General features: G+C 37.1%; 1 long non-coding RNA gene across 1 annotated transcript; it reads left to right on the top strand.

The window, feature by feature from the left end:
- Positions 1–1,256: 1,256 nt before the first annotated feature.
- Positions 1,257–2,299, top strand: LOC121983236. The gene is made up of 3 exons (XR_006112432.1): positions 1,257–1,350; positions 1,830–1,904; positions 2,027–2,299. It is a non-coding gene; the product is annotated as an uncharacterized LOC121983236 (long non-coding RNA).
- The last annotated feature ends 4,532 nt before the right edge of the window (positions 2,300–6,831 follow it).

Raw genomic sequence — 6,831 nt, 5'->3', positions numbered from 1 at the left:
TATTCTCAAGGTGCTTCTTTTGGTTCTTCGAACTAGCCTAGTGGGTGTAGGTTGATTCATAGGGGCCGTGAATGGTGAGATGATTTGTGTTTCTTAGAGGCACTTGCCTAATGTAGCTTTTGGCATAGAATGGTTGTTAGGACCGAGGAATTTAGATATCTTCGTAATGGTATGATATTGTCCACTTTCAGTTTAAGTTCTCATGATTTTATTTTTTGACTTTACCCAAAAGACTTCATACCAATAGAGATATATTTTCCTTATAAGTTCATGATCTTTTCCATGTATTTTCAATGTGGAACTTTATTTGTAACCTTGCAACCTCAACAATGGTAGTACCTAAGTATCAACCTAAAGGTCGCTAGGATCGAAGGGATCAAACAATCACTTTTGAGTTTGCCTCTTCTGTGTACGAATAGAAAATAATGTGAATATATCTCTTAGGAGGAGGTGTAGACACTATCCAGCTTGTTAGAGAGGTGTCGAGATTGAGATGCCAAAGACTTGTAAATGGCACCCCTATTGGGCAATGTTATAATACTACTAAGTTTGGTTGCTCCTCCCATCTTAAAAAAAAAACTAGAAATCTAATGTCAAATATTGGGTAAGATAAGAATTTTTATAAAGAATTGCTTCATATGTTCCTTATAAAATATTTATTTACATTTTTTTTCAACAAAATTGTAACAAAAAGATTGAAGAATATATATCTTCACCAGAGCCTTTTTTTTTTTAATTCTATTATTTACTTTGTCTTTGGCTTGTCATCTCCCTGGGGTTGGGGTCACTGCTTCTGTGGAATCTTTGGACCTGGTTTGCACTCTACACCAATTGCTGAAACTTTGGGGGGATGACAAGGCAAGAAGACTGATTCCTTCAAGCTTTGATGAAAAGGTTCAAAATAGTTAGAATACTTGTAGTATTTTTAAATGTTCTGACTAGTTTGCTTTCACACAATACAAGATTTTTGCTATGTAATTTTTTAAATATTCTTCAAATTCAAACTGTGTCTATCCCAACTATTTGAGGTTGACCTCTGAACCTCCTCCATCCAGCTTTAGGAGATTCATATTCATAAATTTTCACAAATTTTATCATTAGTTATCTAGGCCTAACACAATGGTGATATAACTTGATGATTGCACTATTTGCGAAAAAAAATGCTGCGTTTGCTCAATTTTTTTATGGAAAGAAGAAAGGGATAGAATTTGTTGCTTGCTAGACATGATATATCTTATATTTATTAGCAGGTAAATGAATTGGGAAACGACAGCCACTTCGAAAATGCAGCCATTGATTACATCAGGAAGATGTGACAAATGGAGCCCTTTTTTTTTGCAACGAAGAACGGTATGAAATTACGATCCATTCCAAGCCATGTCGCTATCAGTTTAATATCATGGAATACTATAATGGTTTGATAAACATGAGAACATACACAGAAACAGCATCTCCAAATGCAGACAAAATGTAACTTTTCATACTCTTTCTTTCCTTGATTCTGCCATGGATTTGTATAATGGTTAGGTGAGAAGTCACAAGGGAGGAATAATGATTCTGAACAAGTATGATTCAAAATGTAAATTTGCGTAAATATGACTCGAAAGAAAGCATCTGAAACTAAATGAAAAATTAAACGATGGCTTTAGATGAAGACAAACTCTCACTTTTCTGCTTTCTTATTTTGGTCCATGCATGCATCATAGTTTTATAAATTTAATCAAGAAACACTAATGATCATAATTTATCTCCAAGTGGCTGAGCAGTTGTTAAACGGTAAGCGTGCATGCTGGCACTTGGAGGCTAATCCAAGTTTCAAAATTTTGTAGGCTGATGCATCGTTTGATTTGAACAGCAGTGTTAAAGGAACATAAAACAAGTAACTTGGAGAACTAACACATGTGGTAAGTGAAAAGGTTGCATTTTTTTTCTAGTTTATGTTTAATAATGCAATTGTTTAAAGCCCTACAGATTTGAAATCACAGTTACATTGTTTGAGCAACTCTTGCATATTTGGAAATTGTAGTGATTTGAAAAGTCCAAATGAGGAAAAGGTCATGGATGACAAGCTTCAGACCAATTCTGATGCAATAGATAACTATCGAATCCGTTGATTCACACACGAATACCAGAGGCAACTTTTTAAACCCTGTTGATTTCGTAGACTTCCCAACGAGCCAAGGCATCAAGGCAATACATTCAACCAAGGTAGCATCCAAGTTCTGAGATGGATTAGAAGCCTGAGAAAATATGATAGTGTAAGCTCTAAGAGCATCATCCCACCTTTGTAACATCTCATACCATGATTCCTTGAGTTGAACATCCATATATTGCTGTGGGTAAGTTAATATACCAACTGTAGCCTCATGCTGGTGTAACTGATTGTTAATGTGAATAAGGGATTCCACAACTATCACAGGATATGCACCCATTTTCTTGGAACAAGCAATTTCAAACTCCATTTCTTTGTAATGAAGAGCTTTTGCAAATGCTAGACACTTCTCAGCGAGAGCACCCAGCAACCTAGTATCAATTGGGAGTGGTTTCTCATCATGTTCCATAAACTCTGCCAAGTTTAGCAGAGTAGTCAGTATCTCAGGGGGAATATTCTGAGATGAGAACGCTGTCTTGAGATTCCTGACTAATTTTTCCTTAGAAGTCTCATTCATTTGAGCCCAGTAGCTTCCAAAACCAGCAGCAATCAATTCTCTTCCAACGGAGGGCTGCAATTGTGCAAGCTTTGCACAAGTTCGTAGTGCTGGCCTTGGTGATTCTTTGAGAAGTTCAATGCTAAAATGTCTCATCCATTCAGCCCAATCTTCTTTAGTGCTCCTCTGAGAAGCTTCTCCAGCAGTTCTCAATGATAATTGATTTGATGATTTCTTGGTTGTCCATTTGTTTCATTCCCTTCTTCATAACGATCAATCTCTTGCGGAAAATGTTGCATAACTTTTGTGCAGATGAACTATCAATAATGGGTGGCTCGCGTCTCCTAAAAGGCCTTTTGATCTCCTCAAAGTTCTTATGCCGCATATGTTGCTTTTAATACAGCTTGGCAATCTGCCGTATAAATTTACTAAAGTCTTCCCCAAGAGAATATGCAAGGCAACAAAGAGCATCAACTGCATTCTTAAAAACATTAAAAACCTCTCTCACTTGCTATAGATGTTCTTCTGAAGTCATACTATATATCAACATATCATCAAAATACATCACGATAAATCTATCAATAAATGGCCGCAACAATTGATTCATCACACGCAAAAGCTACTAGGGGCATTGGATAAACTAAAAGGTATCACAAGCCCTTAATACAACCTCGCCCTAGTTTTAAAAGTTGTTTTCCATTCATCCCCCGGCCTAATATGAATTTGATAATACTCACTCTTCAAGTCCAACTTGATGAACACGGTTGCTCCACTAATTTGATCAAGCAAATCATCTAAACAGGGAATGGGAAAGCGGTACCTCACAATGATTTATTGATGACCCTATTGTCCACGCACATATGTCAATATCCATCTTTCTTTGATATCAAAAGGGCAGGTACAACAGAAGGACTCATACTTTCCCTTATATAACCTTTAACTTGTAGATTATACTAAATGCATGAAAGGCGAATTAAAAATAAATGCGATAAAAACTTACAGCGATCTCCCGCAGATCCGCAGTCGGCAGTGGCGAAAACTCGCTGTCGGAAGAGCGATCACAAGATCGGAAAGCCCTCCGCAATTCCACAAACCAAATCCCGCCGCCTTGGATGTTCTCCTCTTACTCTTGTCTCCAACGCACACTCGCAATTTCACCCACCCTGAGCCTTGGACGGATCCCCTTTATATAGGGAAATACACTAGGGGCATAATGGACTTTTCCATTATGTGTAGTGGGGAACATGGGCCACGTTCCCCACTATCCCCATTTCCAACATCTCCCACTCGTCCAAGGTAAGTGACTAAGACTAGTTCATTCAGGTAAGTCACAAAGACTTAATAAGTCACATAGACTATTAGAGAGTTTGGTCACATAGACCATATGAGAACATCCAATCAATACTTAGAGAAAATGGTTCGTGCGACAGCAAGCACACTGAGCGATAGTTGCTAAGAAGATTGTTACACCTTGACTTAGCCGCTCTTTGAGCAATCAATGCTAATAAAGTTGTTACACTTTACTTAGCTGCTCAAATAAATTAGAAACACACTCTTCATGGCACATTGCCTCTTTCCTGGTGGCACATAGCCTTTATCCAGAATCCATCCAATCTTCAAGTGACACATAGCCATGATCTTGAAGATATCCATGTCTTGCTATTTACCCAGATTAAATAATTTTCATTTACATCGATATGAACATCTCTAATCCCTTATAATGACCATTATGTCATGAGCATGTTCCATATCCAATATTCACATTCATTTCCGTACATAACAGAAATGGGTCGACCAGTGAATAACAACAAAAGATGTAAATATATTTAATCTTCCTTTTTAGCTAGAATCAATTCATTTTAATCAGTCGCTTTCATAGTTATGCTCCATAGACCGAATCATCCATAGTCATAGGATACACGCTAAAGTAGCAGACACTGATTAAAACTTCAAGTAGACAGCTAAATAGTCACTAAGGCAAAAATTGAGATTAACATATAATCTCAAAGGTCTCACATAATAGAGAAACAGGGATTCCTTCTCCTACTACCTTTATTGTCGTAATAACACATGTGGTATGAATCACATGCTATGATGTTATTCTCTTTACTAAAAAGAGTGCATGTTGTCTTCAAATTTAACATCGTACAGATTTCGATCTAGACATACCTAACGTCTAATCTTGAATTCAACATATGAATTCTAATCTGGCTTTCAACAGGTTTAGTAAATGGTGGGTTTATTTACTTCGATCATTATTTACACATAAATGATCTCATCTTGACACAATTATCAAGGCGACCTCAACTTATGAATCTGTCTCTAATTTCATAATTTCAGCTACGTAAGTTGTTTCATAAGTAACGGTCTTACCCCTATTTGTACTTAACAAACAGAGATGATTGTCCATGTGAGTGGACCAATCTCCACCTGCCAACATGCTCACCGAGATCTTACATGAATGTAACAAATACAACATATACACTGAATAAATTATGGCAAATGACACAATTATAACACAAAGTCTGATTGTTATTTCAATATTGTTACATTCTACGAAGTCCAAAGACTTTACATGTTCTTTAAATGACTCTTTAGTCATTGGCTTAGTAAAAAGATCTACAAGCATAACACGTGTAGGGACATACTCAAGAATGACTTTTCTTTTAGCCACAATATCCCTTACAAAATTATATTTAATTTCTATATGCTTGCCTTTGCTATGATATTTGGGATCCTTGGAAAAAGCTATTGCAGCTTGACTGTCACAGTAGACAGTTACTGGACTCCCACTATCCTCAGCAATTTTCAGATGCTTCAGAAACCTTCTCAACCAGACTGCTTCTTGCACAGCTGCTGAACATGCCACATATTCAGCTTCCATAGTCGACAAAGCTACACAAGCTTGTTTCTTGCTGTTCCAGGAGATGGCACCACCATTCAGCAAGAATGCATAGCCTGATGTGAATTTTCTATCATCCAGGTCTCCAGCCCAATCTGCATCTGAATAACCTTTCAGACTCATATCTGATCCTTGAAAACAGAGACAATAATCTGTTGTCGCCTTCAGATATCTGAATATCCTTTTTACTGCCTTCCAGTGTCTCGGTACTGGGTTTGACTGGAAGCGACTGACCAAGCCCACAACATAGCTGATATCGGGACGTGTACACAACATAGTGTACATCAAACTACCAGTAGCACTGGCATATGATTTTTTATTCATCTCAGCTATTTCCTCTGGAGTTTTAGGACACATACTCTTGTTCAACACAGTACCTTTCACAATAGGTGTATGTTCTATGTTGCAATTAGACATGCTGAAATGATGTAACATCTTATTTATATAAGACTCTTGTGACAGATCCAAAAGTCTTTTAGGACGATCTCTTATTATCTTCACCCCTAAGATGTATTCAGCTTCTCCCATATCTGTTGTATCAAATTGTGATGAGAACCACTTCTTGACTTCATTCACATATCCTATGTCATTTCCAGCTATCAGCATATCATCAACATATAATGATAAAATGACATACTTTCCTTTTTCCTATTTCAGGAAAACACAATGATCCTCATTGATCATTTCAAAATCATAAGATAAAACGACTTCATTAAATCTTATGTTCCATTGTCTTGACGGTTGCTTTAGCCCATATATAGACTTTCCAAGTCTACATACTTTTTGCTCTTGGCCTTCAGCAATGAAACCTTCTGGTTGAACCATATAGATTTATTCGTCAAGATCACCGTTAAGGAAAGCGGTTTTTACATCCATTTGATGTAATTCTAAGTCATAATGTGCCACAAAGGCCAAAATAACTCTTATTGATACAAATTTCACTACGGGAGAAAATGTCTCTTCAAAGTCAATACCCTCCATTTGGGTATATCCTTTTGCAACTAAATGAGCTTTGTATCTGTTAATCGATCCATCTGCTTTCCTCTTTATTTTGAGAATCCATTTATTCCCAATAGCCCTTCGGCCCGGAGGAAGATCGACTAAGTCCCAAACATGATTTTGAATCATGGACTCCATCTCTTCAACCATTGCAGCTTTCCATTTTTCTCTAACTCTACATCCCAATGCTTCCTCAATGGATTGAGGTTCGTCATCGTCAATTGGAAGTGTAACCAATGCCTCATTCTCAATATCAAACCTCTTCTTAGGTTTGATCTTACG

This window comes from Zingiber officinale, chromosome 5A (genome assembly GCF_018446385.1).
Source record: "Zingiber officinale cultivar Zhangliang chromosome 5A, Zo_v1.1, whole genome shotgun sequence".
Taxonomy (NCBI): domain Eukaryota; kingdom Viridiplantae; phylum Streptophyta; class Magnoliopsida; order Zingiberales; family Zingiberaceae; genus Zingiber; species Zingiber officinale.
The sequence above is the reverse complement of the archived record's forward strand: the minus strand, read 5'-3'. Positions and strand labels throughout refer to the sequence as shown.